Below are 13,610 nucleotides of genomic sequence, written 5' to 3'. Positions count from 1 at the left end.
TCTTTCCATCCACTTATCTTGAATCTCCTCGTTGTTAAGTTTATTGGCTGTCCTTTCAAGTGCTTACTCTAATGTCTCTTCGAAGTCTGGAGCCTCCGAACACTCACCGAAAAGGAAGAAAGCATTCATCTCTACTGACTTAAAAACCAGGAGAGTGTTAACAAGCAAGCAGGTTATACTGAGCTCAGCATGCGTCTTTCATAAACATAAACCTTACACGTTACAAGTAGAAGACGAAGTGATTACAAATTGCCATGGGAAGCCACTCGTGCCAGTTGGCTGTTTGTTTAAAGCTCCAGAGCTGAGAAGGGTGTGCCAACAGGACCTGCCTCAGAGAGGACAGAGATATCAAAATAGGTTTCACCACAGCCAATCAATCATGTCTGCACTGAGGGATTAGGAAACGGTTGTAAACCTCCCTTCTTTAAAATCAAAGTTGAGACAGAGACAGACAGAGACAGAGACAGAGACAGAGAGAGACTGGAGAGATGACTCAGTGGTTCAGAGCCCTAGCTGTTCTTCCATAGAACCAGGGTTAAATTTCCCCACACCCACATGCTGGTTTACAACCATCTGTAATTCCAATCCCAGGGAACCCAACACTCTCCTTTAATTGGCATCCAGAGATCTGAACATTAGGGATGCTGTCATCTTACCTGGTCATTACCCCATTAAGAGCCTCAACTTCCCTATCTAAGCAAAGGCTTCTGTTGGGTTAGCTAAAGATGAAGCCTGTCCCAGCGTTGACATCCCTGGGCACTCCTAGGAGTGCTGTCTCTGCTCCCTTAGTCAATCAGAGCCTCCAACCTGCCAATGACAGTAAGCTCTTATGGTCATTGGTCTATGACCCCCAGTCCCAGGCATACTTCTTGGAGGACAGGAAGAGGCCTCTTCTGAAATTGAACCGTTATCACCATCTCTGGTCCCTCTTGGTTCTAAGATTCCATCGCTTTGCCAGATCTTCTCTTTCAGGATATGTTTTTATTTTTAATATGTGTGTATGTGTGTGAGATATGTGTGCATATGAGTTTGGTGCCCGGGAAGTGCAGAAGCGGGTGTCAGATCCCCTGAGGTGGAGTTGCAAGCAATTGTGGGTCACCCTGTCAATCACCCAGTGTGAGGCTAAGGACCAAGCATTGGTCCTCTGCAAATGCAGTTCATACTCTTGGCTGCTGAGCCATCTCTCCAGCCTCTGACAGAACTTCTTTCCATGAGTTCTGTAGTTCCTCCCGATCCCCAAATCTCAGAAACTAAGGATCAACTGCTATGTGAGCTTTTCGGATGAGTCCATCAGAATCAGAAAGTGATTCAGACACAAAAAGGTTAAAGCCCATTGCTTCAGATCCAGTTCATGTCCCTTAGCTTCTCATTTCCTCTTCTGTGCCAGGTGATTGTCTGGTCTTCCTCAAATTTCCGCTGTGTTTTGCTCGGAGCTATAGACTCCTCCATTGACCTGCATTACCCAGAACTAGACTAAGATGCCTTAAAATTAGGGATTTTATCAGCCTTCTCCACCTCTGTGTTCAGAAACCTGGCACACGCCAGTATGCAGTACTTATCCAGTGACTGAGGGTGTGAGTGCCCAGTAACACAAAGGTGTCCGGACTCCAGCTCGACACAGGATTGGAGTTCTTAGCTGGAAGCCAGGATATCTGGAAGGCGCATGATAAATATACACAGACTACTTTTGGGGTACAAACTGACAGGCAATTTTTCAAGGCTTAAAGTTGCTTTCTCTCTCTCTCTCTTCCCTCTCTCCTCTCTCTCTTCCCTCTCTCCTCTCTCTCTTCTCTCTCTCTTCTCTCTCTCTCTTGTCTCTCTCTTCTCTCTCTTCTCCTCTCTTCTCTCTCTCCTCTCTCTCTCTCTCTCTCTCTCTCTCTCTCTCTCTCTCTTCTCTCTCTCTCTCTCTTCTCTCTCTCTTCTCTCTCTCCTCTCTCTCTCTCTCTTCTCTCTCTCTTCTCTCTCTCTTCTCTCTCTCTTCTCTCTCTCTTCTCTCTCTCTTCTCTCCTCCTCTCTCTCTCTCTCTCTCTCTCTCTTCTCTCTCTCTCTCTCTCTCTCTCTCTCTCTCTCTCTCTCTCTCTCTCTCTCTCTCTCTCTCTCTCTCTCTCTCTCAGCTTGAAACTGCACGTGCTTTTGCTCCCTCCTCAGGCTGGAGGCTGTGCTCTTCGTTCACTCCCTTTTCTCTCTCTCTCTCTCTCTCTCTCTCTCTCTCTCACACACACACACACACACACACACACACACTGTGCTGCTGTTTCTTACACACACACACTCTTTCCTCACACTCTCTCACTCACTCCACACTCCACACTCACATTCTCTCTTCACTCACTCTTACACCACACTCTCTCTCCACACACACCCCACATTCTCTCTCCTCGCACTCTCCACACTCTCTCCACTCTTTCTCTCTCCACTCGCTCTCTCTCTCCTTTAACTTGCCCCAGTCCTTTATTGATACTCTGAAAGCAGGTAGGAAAAAAAAAGACATTGTACAATCATTGCCAAATCAAATTCAAAAGAGTAGCTACATCCCACAAAGAATCAAGAATTACAATTGTTCCCCCAAAGTTTCAAGCTTCCCCTATTCCCAGGTCTGTGGCCAAAATAATAATAATTGCAAACTTATCATTATCTAAACTTTAACTTTTGACTTATTATACTTCAGAGCTCAGAGCTCCGAGGTCAGCTACTTGCATTGTCCTGTGAAGCTCTAATGGTAAATGACATGGGCAAAGCTTCCAGGCAGTGGCCAGAAAGAGTCAGGTTAACCCTTAACTCAGTGGTTCTGCTAGCTTTCTGCTTCTGCACATTGCACACAATGACTTTCCTAAGAGTCCCAGTGTTTTGACTTAGTTTTATTAATATATAACTTTATGCATTCTATACTTTCTTTTTTTTTTTTTTTTTGTTTTTCTTTTTTTTCGGAGCTGGGGACCGAACTCAGGGCTTTGCGCTTGCTAGGCAAGCGCTGTACCACTGAGCTAACTCCCCAACCCCCGCATTCTATACTTTCTTATCCCTACATATCCAAAGGAGACCGGGAACGATTCTCAAATGTTGTGCAAAACTCATTTCATAACTTCAGTAGTTTTTTTTTCTTTCTGAATTAAAGTATCCCATGTTTGTGTTCTCTTATTCCACGATTGAGTCTCTCGTACTATGGCTTTTTCATAATTCCAGTAAATTCCTTCGGTTTCTGGTAATGGACTCTATCTGACTCTAGCAGTACGTGACTCTGTCTCATTTTCCAATATTTCTAAACATGACTCCTTCAAACTTTCTCTGCAAGTCAAACATTAATCAGGAACTACCATTGTGCAGATATTACAATTATTTCCAAGATGAGAACATACCACACGCACCTGGGCCATTATGACTGTGCTGTGCTGTGCCCCATGCCTCGATTTTTAATTGTTTAAGAACTATTACATCAAGGAACAACTAGTTTCACAAAATTCACCAGAGCAGAAGGGGAAGGGAGTAGGAAAGTCAGATATAATAGAATAACTATGCACACCAAGGTCAACTGAAAAGCAGTCACGCACAAATGAAATCCATACCACTGTTGTCATGGTATGTTCTCCCCAGCACAAAGGTCCACTCATTTTTGGTTCTTTTTTTTTTCCCTAACTTTAGCTACAAGAGACAAGAGTAAAACCCCATATTCAATAAACTTAAAGGCAGAAATAAGGAGGTCACCCACCCTAAGGCACTGTTGGTGGAAACCAGCCAGGCTACCCTGCCACACAGCGCAGAGAGTGGGCACCACTACAATGAATAAATGTGTGATGGAAAGATAAGAAAGAGAGGAAAGTGGAAGGGTACATGAGGACAGCCATGGGGACCAAGGTGATGGGAGTGACCTGCCCTGCCACCTGTGTTCATGGTGATGCCCAGGTCTGTGCTACCTCCAAGGGCCATGTCTGGATCCACGAGCCAGGGTCCATGTTGATGTCAAGGTTGCCACCAAGGGCCACTTGGATGTCCATGGTCATGGACCATACTGCCACCAGGGCCATATTGATGTGAGAAGTCTGTGATGCCACCTGAGCCCATGGTGATGTTGATGGTCTGGGCTATCTCTGAGAACCTTGCCTAAGTCTGTGGGCCTTCTGCAGCCAAGGGCCATGTCTGTGTTGTCACCAGAAACCAAGTAGAAGCCCATGACCCAATCCCACTAACTGTAAAGAGCGAGCAAGCTACGTTTGCAGAAATGCCAATGATTGAAGACACACAGTTGAGAAAAAGGGACAACTCCTATCTCCACCCCCACCCCTCGAAAAAGTAGCAGCCTGAACAGGAAGCCATCAAAGAGAACCCGTTAAAAACTGTGCTAAGGATGCTGATGCTAGCTCGCCACAGTTGATGGCTTTGGGCAGGGATAAAGGAGAGGAAGGGCTCCATTGTATTTAAGGAACAGGCCACTGAGAGCTGGACCATGTTGGGAGCGGGGTGTATAGATAATGCAAATTGAACTTCTTTTTCTATTTCTTTTGTTTTGGAGGGGGAAAGTCCACAAGAGTTGGGGAGTCAGCATGGGAGGACTTGGGATGAGTGTGATAGGGGTGCATGATGTGAAATTCCCAAAGAATTAATAAAAATATTGTTCTTTAAAAACGGTAGAAAATATGTTGGATGAAGAAATGGTTGGGAGATTACACCCAGAGAAGGTCACCCTCCTCTCCAGCTCTGCTCAGTCCTGCAGACACTGAGGTCAAAAGTTAGTGACCAGAGTTATTGGAAGGAAGGAACCTACAAATCACATACACACATCTCATCTCTCACACATCACACACACCGGGCACCACACATATCACACACACACCACGCACCATACATATCACGCACACACGTATCACACATGCACATACATCATACATGCATACCAAGTGTGCACACACAAACACACATACATCACACATATCCTACATGCTCATGTACACACACACACACACCACACATATCATACACATCACACATGTGCACACACATCATACATGTGCACCAAACGTGTACACACACACACACACACACACACCATGTCCTCCTGCTGGTAAAAACACTTCTGCTAAGCTGAGTGAGGAAGACAATAGGGGGAGGGGCAGGCGAGCAGTGAAAACAGGAACAATCAGGTTTGTTCTGAGTCCTCTCTAATAACCAAAGTCTCTTCCCACAAAGAGGATTCTTGGGTGAGTGGTAAAAACAGGAACAATCAGGTTTGTTCTGAGTCCTCTCTGATAACTAAAGTCTCTTCCCACAAGGAGGACTCTTGGGTGAGCGGTAAAAACAGGAACAATCAGATTTGTTCTGAGTCCTCTCTGATAACCACTCTTCCCACACAGAGGAGTCTTCCAGGTCAGCCACTCCTTGTCCGGGGTTCCCCTGATTGAGCCAGTCCTGATTTACACTTTTGACTTTTGTCCAGCTGGCTAGGTTTCTGGGGATATGATCTCTGTAAACTGGGAAAGCTGTGTTTCTCTTCCAAAGCAGAATGTCCACAGGGATGCTCGGGTCTCAGGGAGACAGGAAGTAGAATCTTGGGCAAAGACAGACAAGAGCTCCTTCTGTGGGAGAAGATGGGGTAACCCACACTGGGGGAGTTCAAATGCCTTCCCACCAAGAGGCACGCCAGACACAACCTTTGGTGAAATATGCCCTGGGCCTTTCCAGAAATCCCTCAAAGACTTGGGAAAACATTTCACTTAATTGAGTCTTTAGTGGAGGAATCTCGCGGTTTTCACAGTGAGCTGATTTGTCAGTGAGTCTGACAAGACCTGAAATAGTATTTCTCAACCTGTGGTCACAATTCCCCTGAGGGCCGAGCAATGTTTTCACAAGGGTTGTCTAAGAACATTGTAAAACATAGATATTTACATTGTATATTACATTACATTTGTAACAGTAGCAAACTCACAGTTATGAAGTAGCAACAAAAATAACTGTATGATGGGGGCGTTGTGTTAGACGGCAGCTCCTATCTGAACAGATCACACCAGGCCAGCACAGTTCCGTGAGAAGAGGTTTATTGGGGGAAGGAAGGAAGAGAAGAAGGAAAGAAGGGGACAACGAAGAAAGAGAAGAGGGGGAAGCGGTTGGGGGTCCCTGCCTTTTATTTAGGCCGTGATGTAATCACACCCATTACTGTGCTCAGGTGAGATGGAGCACAGGTGAAGTGTACGCTGGGAATGTGTGGCGGTTGCCATAGCAACAGATGCAGGCAGGTCCTTGATGCCTAGGGGTGACACCATTGCTGGATTCGGAGGTGACTGGTGACTGTAAATTCGGTCTCTGATGTCAACATGAGGGGTCACCACAGCATGAGGAACTGTATGAAAGGGTCTCAGCATTAGGAAGGTTGAGAACCAGAGACCTGAAAGAAATCTCACTGGAAATCAAGCATCTGCCCGTTAGAGCCGAATGCTACCCTCAAGAAAGACCTGGGGCCAGGCCGAGAATGCTCTGAAGCATTCACCAGAGAATAAGTCGTGTTTGATGCTTTGGTAAGAATGATTGGCCTCAGCAAAGTGCACAGATTAAAGTGTACAATTCGATGAGCTTTAACAAGTGAATGCACACTTAACTTTATATTCCCATCGCCTTAGGTCATTCCCTGCTGTGCTCCTTCATCATCCGGTCTAAGACCCCAATCCTAAGATCCGCTTGGTTTCTTTCACTATACACCCATTTTGTTACTGCTGAAATTTCAGATCCATGGAATCACATTTTATAGAAACTTTTATCCATAGTTCTTTTACTCAACATGCTGCCGAGCCTAAATGATGTCGCCTGGGTTGAAAGACTGCTGCTACTTTTAACCCTACGTAATATTCCACTGTGTGTATATATGAGTCTCCATTAGTAGACACATGGGTTGTGCCTGCCTTGGATATTCTGAGTACAGATTTAATAAAAATCTGTGTCCGGCCTTGAGCATACACACCTGACATGAATCGCCGGCCAGAGAGTGGGCATACACTTACTTTTATTATAAACTACCAAATGTTTTCCAAAGTAATCGTACAGCTCTGCAGCATGTGTGTGAGATGGTGACCCTAGTGTATCGTTAGCTGGGTGCAAGAGTTCCAGGAGCTGGACATGGTGGTACAGGCTGGACATGGTGGTACAGCTCTAGAGAGGCGAGGATCATGAGTTTGAAGCCACCCTGTCATATAGCCAGGCCCACTTGCAGGGCTCAGCGAACACCTCTGTTTGCTTGCCACGCAAATGTGAGGTCCTGGGTTTCATCCCCATAACTCTATGAAAAGAAAAATGTTTTTTCCACTTCCTCATGGGCATTTCATAGTATCATATCTTCAACTCTCCGGCGGGCATGAAGTGATGTCTTACTGTGGATTGAATTCATGTTTTTCTGGTGATTAATGATATCATCTTCTCCTGTATAGGCCTTTCCTATACTGTCCTTTGCCAGTTTTGAGCCGTGTGTCTGTCTGTGTTTGTAGATTGTTAAAATACAAACATCGTCTGTGTTTTATGTTTATTCTTTAGCCCATAGTTCCTAGGGTAGATGTGTTCAGACATGTAGAGATGTAAAGTGTTTTCTTATTTTTCTGTTTTGTTTTGGTTTTCTTTTTTGGTTTTGGTGTTTCAAGACAGGATTTCTCTGTGTGGCCTTGACTGTTCTGGAACTCACTCTGCAGACAAGACTGGCCTCAAATTCACAGAGATCTCCCTGCTTCTGCCTCCCAAGTGCTGGGAATAAAGGTGTGCACCACTGACTGGCCAAGAATTAGGCTCGGCAGCATGTTGAATAAAAGAACTAAGGATAAAAGTTTCTTTCAAAAAAAAAAATCGGAGCTGGAGAGATGGCTCAGAGGTTAAGAGGACCAATTGCTCTTCCAGAGGTCCCGAGTTCAATTCCCAGCAACCACACATTAGCTCACAACCATCTGTAATGAGATCTGATATCCTCTTCTGGTGTGTCTGAAAACAGCTACAGTGTACTCATAGATATAAAGAAATCATTTAAAAATATTATCTTATTTTGTATACATGAGTACACTGTAGGTGTTTTCAGACACACCAGAAGAAGGCATCAGATCTCATTATGGATGGTTGTGAGCTACCGTGTGGTTGCTGGGAATTGAACTCGGGACCTCTGGAAGAGCAGTTAGTAATTTTAACCACTGAGTCGTCTCTTCAGCCCAAGATGTAAGTTTCTTAATGCTTATGGCAAAACTGTTTTCCAAGAAAAATACAGTAATAAGCACACTCTCCTCTGTATGTCTGAAAGAGACTTAGCATCTTCTCAGTGACTAACTTGGCTGCCTCTGTACAGTAATAGCAGGAAGGGCAGAGCACAGACTCCGGGCCTCATACCTGAGGGCTGAGAATACTAGCCAAGTAGATACTCCCTAGAACACATTAATAAATGTGTGTGACAGGCTTAGCCATCTCTCCAGTGGTGACAAGAACTCTAAGCTTGATTTACACTGGCCTTAAGTCTAGGTCCTACTTTGTCACTTCCCAGATGTGTTCCCAAACAAGTCCCTTCCCTTTTTTCCACCTCCCTTTAATACATCCGCATATCGGAGACAATGATGGCGTCTGAGGACATTCTGATCTTCTGTGAAGACAGACTACCCTGGCTTGTTCTCGCTGCTTTAAAACTGCACCCCATGGGGGTTGGGGATTTAGCTCAGTGGTAGAGCGCTTGCCTAGCAAGCACAAGGCCCTGGGTTCGGTCCCCAGCTCTGAAAAAAAGAAAAAAAAACTGCACCCCATGTAAGTTCTCTCTGTTCCATTGCTGACCTTGGTTCCAGGGACATAACAAACACCTGAGGAGACCAACAAGATCAAAGGTGGGAACCAGAAAGGTTGAAGACTCACCCCTGTCAGTAAAGGCAGGACACCGTCTGCTCTAAGAACAAGCACGTCGGAAGTCTAAGCTTTAACCTCTTCGACTCTTTCTGTCCTTGGTTTGTGGAGATCAGGGCTCCTCCTCACCACTTGGGACTCCCCTCATGTAAAGTCAGTGTTTTAGTGGTGTGACTAGAAAGAGTGTTGTACGGGGCCTCAAACTCCTCCCTTAGCCCCAGTACCACCTAGCTCAAAGTTTTCAAGCTACCTTTTGTGATATAATTTCACACATGCCCGCCCCTGGTCTACCTCACAAAATCTTATATCCCACTTTTAAACATGAAAAACACTGTATGGACCCCAATTCACAAATTACCTAGAAAGCACCTAACTTACACTCCTCAAAACTATCCAAGTCAGGCCAGAGAGGTAGCTCAGTGAAAGGCACTTGCCATCAAGGCTTGATGACCCGACCCGGCGTGGTAGCACACAATTTTAATCCCAGCACTGTGGAGGTAGAGGCAAGTGGATCACTGAGTTTGGGGCCATCCTGGTCTGCAAAGTGAGTTCCAGAACAGTCAGAGTTACATAGAGAAACCCTGTCTCAACCAAGCAACCAAACAAACAAAACCGAGAAGACTTGATAACCTGAGTTCGATCCCTGGGGCTCACACAGTGGAAGGAGAGAATGGATTCCATAGATTCCCACAAACTACTCTCTGACCTCTGCTTGTGCATCCTGGAATACATAAGCTCACACACACAATAAAGAAATAAATGTAATTTTTAAATGACCAAGGCTATCAGGAAAAAAAGGAAAGTCGTGGAAACATTCTGGAAACACAAGAATAAATCCTGGGTAGATTCATATAATATTGGAAAAATAATAAGAAAATGTAAAAGAAAAAAAAAACACTGACGCTACAACAATTTGTCCGATTGGTGCGTCTGCTGAGGTAAATAAATCACGAGAGACGATCATAAGAGGGTGAAGGCTGCGTGCCTGACTCCACCTCTCTCAAGGTGTTCTGTGGATTTAAAATCTAGTCCTTAACAAACATTCTGACTGTGAGTGTTTTGTCTGCATGTATGTCCGTGCAGTACGGGAGGAGGCCATTGGAGAGCGTCACATCGGGACCTGAGCGCCACATCAGGACCTGAGCGCCCCATCAGGACCTGAGCGCTACATCAGGACCTGAGCGCCCCATCAGGACCTGAGCGCCACATCAGGACCTGAGCGCCACATCAGGACCTGAGCGCCACATCAGGACCTGAGCGCCACATCAGGACCTGCCGGAACAGGAGTCCCAGCTGGCCGTGAGCCGCCTTGTGGGCGCTGGGAACTGAACTCTGGGCTTCTGAAAGAACAGCCAGTACACTTGGCTGCAGAGCCGTCCCTCCACCTCCCTCACACACTTGCTATGTTTATCTCTACAGTTAAGTTTCCTGGCCAGGGCATTCATATCTGCCACGGAATGGGTACGGGAGAGGTTCTGGCCTGAGAGAATAAGGGGGAATAATGGAATCGCGCTACAATCTCAACAAATACACAGTGATTCAAACTCCAGCCATGCTCACCAAACCTGGTGATTAATCCCAGCATTCGGAGGGCAGAGATAGGTGGATCTCTGTGAGCCAAAGTCCACAAGAGAGTCCCGGGCCAAGCAGAGCCACATACCGAGACTCTGTCTTGATTTAAAAAAAAATCCCCTCTCTCTCTCTCTCTCTCTCTCTCTCTCTCTATATATATATATATATATATATATATATATATATATGTATGTATATGTATATGTTTCTGCATATGTGTATATGTGTATATATATGTATATGTTTCTGTATATGTGTGTATATATCCATATATTACGTATAATATATATCATATGACTATGCATATATTAGCATATAAAATCTCTATATGTCATATATACTCTCCCTAAATAAAATACCATATATTATATATATATCATGTATAATCTGTCTATAATGTACATATGTAATCATGTTTTATATATTTACACACATAGATACATATACATATACATGATCTCTAACTCTTTCCCTCCCCTCCTCTCTCTTATGCCTATTCCAATCAGCTCCTAAGACGACCAGCATCGCATCCCTCCACTGTGTCCTTGCTGGGTCACTACTGACTTCCCCCACCATGCTCAGCCTCTGTCACTAATCCCGCAGTCTTCCTCCATAGTTTTCCTTCTAGGACACCACGGTGTTACAATGTAACCCCTTCCTCCCCAGTCTCCAGGTGCTCCTCAGATTTTCCGCTAATCGCTCCTCTCCTCCCCAGCCTCTGCATCCAAGGCAGCAGAGAGGGCAAGGGTAGGTTTGGGTCTGCTAGACGCACAGGCATTCGCTTCCTGTCTGATCTCATCCGATACGGAGCCTCCACATCAGCTACACGCTGATGACTTGTCTCTCCAGTCTCTCTCCTAACTTCCAACTCACAAACCCAACTGACTTCTGATTTCTCAACCTGAGTGCTTCCTACGCCTCTCCCGTTTAATGGCTCTAACACTGAATCCCGGGTCAGCTTTACCTTTTCCTGTCTCTGATGCTGACATCATCATTGAGTCACTCAGACCAAAAGCCTTGATGTCATTTGACTCATTTACTTTCAAATGCCCTGCGTAATCCACTGGGAAACCTGACTTGCGCTGCCCTTAGATGTGGTTGTGAAACTGAATTTGAAGCACCTGTAATTTCCTAAATTAAATGATTCCCCAAAAGGAGGTCGGAAGGTTCTGTCTTCACCTCCGTTTCTTAATACGACGATCTAACACAGCTTGGCCTGCAGCCCTTCCCAGGTGCATCGGCTGGCAAGCATTAGTCTCCATCCCACTGAACTTCCAGCTCCCTGACACCCGGCTCCCTGACACCCAGCTCCTGATCTCTATCCTCATTCTCATAAGAGCACCATGGTGGTGCACACCTGTAGTCCCAGCACCAGAGCAGGCAGATCTCTGTGAATTCAAAGTCAGCCTTGTCTACAGAGTGAGCTCCAGGACAGCCAGAGCTACACAGAGAAACCCAGTCTTCGAGGTTGGGGTCAGGGGAAGAAGGAAAGAAAAAAGCTTCCTTGTTGTGCTTTCCCCTGCCTCCTTGTGCCTCCCATGCCCACAAGATGCACATCTTCTAGTTTAATCTCAGAATCAGGAGGTGTGCCCAGCTTCCTCCTTTGTACCAGAGTACAGGACTCTCTGTAAGGCTCTCCAAAGTTGGGGAAAGAGGCATAAACCTGACCATAACCCCGGAGCTCAGGATACAGAGACAAAAGGAGAACAAAAGCTCCAGCTGAGCCTGAGCAAAACCCTGTCAGGGAGGGAGGGAAGGAGAGAGAAGAACAGACAGACAGACAGACAGACAGAGACACAGAGACACACAGAGAGATACAGAGACACAGAGACACACAGAGAGATACAGAGTCACAGAGACAAAGAGACAGAGACGAAGAGATACAGAGACACAGAGAGAGACTCATCAAGTTCCTGGCCTCGTCTCTATCCTGCCACCATTCACTCACTGACACAGCACCAAGTGATGAGCTCGGTGCTCATTTTACCCCTTCCCAGATGTGCAATGAGGAGAATTACAACATCTACGCTGTGAGCCAATTCTGAGATTAACCACAGTGATGGATGTCTAGGGCCTGGCACATGGCAAGCACGCAAATGATTGTTACTGTCATCCCTGTAATTACTGCTGTCCTGGGAACAGTGCTCCTCATGCATGCTGGGGTGGAATCCCTGCATTTAGGCTTGGGATTTGCAATGGGGGACATGCTGTCATCATCTTACAGAGAAGTTAAGGTTCAAAGGGTACGAGTGACTTTTTCCCCTAACATACAGCTAAAAGCGTGGCAGAGAAGTAATTCAAGCTCAGGAAGGTCTGGCCTTAAACTTTTGTTCTTGCTATGAGAAACATGTCCTCCTTGGAATTACTTAAAACCCAAGTTAGGAAAACATGCAGCTGTACTCCTTCGAGAGAGTAATATGTAAATGCACCAAAGCCTTATAAAATCTCTTCAGATGATTGGAATTATGAAGCTCCAAGTCGTATTATTTATCTTTGACCTATAGAGATGCAGATAGTATTTCTGGTTGATTACAGGTTTTATTTCTGGGGCCTGGAGGCCACCCCTTTCTAGGATGCAGCGCATAAGGAAATACCATGGGTACATAGAACATCAGACACCAGAGGGATTCAAGGGCCCATGAGTCTTCTGTTCTCCTCCAGGAGACAGCCAGGTCCTGTGGGACAGATGGGACACTTCCTGGAAGAGGATGGATTGGATGGCTTCTCCTGGAGAATGTGACTAAGGTCTTGATCTAGTTTTTATTGATCAGTATTGGCATCCCATTCACCTCAGATATTTTAAAGGTGGTATTTGTCTACTGTCGTTTCCTTTCTGCTTTCTCATTCACTGTGTGTTTCCCATGTCTGAGATAATATGTAAGCATGACAGACGGATAAAATCCACTGGGGATTCTATTTCGCTTGGGGCTGACACCTGGGGTCCAGATGCAGGCTCTTTTCAAGAGCAACACTAGCACATTCTACATAGTAGGCCTTTTTAAAAAGACTTATTTAATAATTATATATGAGTACACTGTCGCTGTCTTCAGACACACCAGAAGAGGGCATCGGATCCCACTACAGATGGTTGTGAGCCACCATGGGGTTGCTGGGATTTGAACTCAGGTCCTCTGGAAGAGCAGTCAGTCCTCTTAACCACTGAGCCATCTCTCCAGCTCCATAGTTGGCTTTTGATTGTT

The sequence above is a fragment of the Rattus rattus genome, chromosome 5, assembly GCF_011064425.1.
Source record: "Rattus rattus isolate New Zealand chromosome 5, Rrattus_CSIRO_v1, whole genome shotgun sequence".
Classification (NCBI taxonomy): Eukaryota; Metazoa; Chordata; class Mammalia; order Rodentia; family Muridae; genus Rattus; species Rattus rattus.
The sequence above is the reverse complement of the archived record's forward strand: the minus strand, read 5'-3'. Positions refer to the sequence as shown.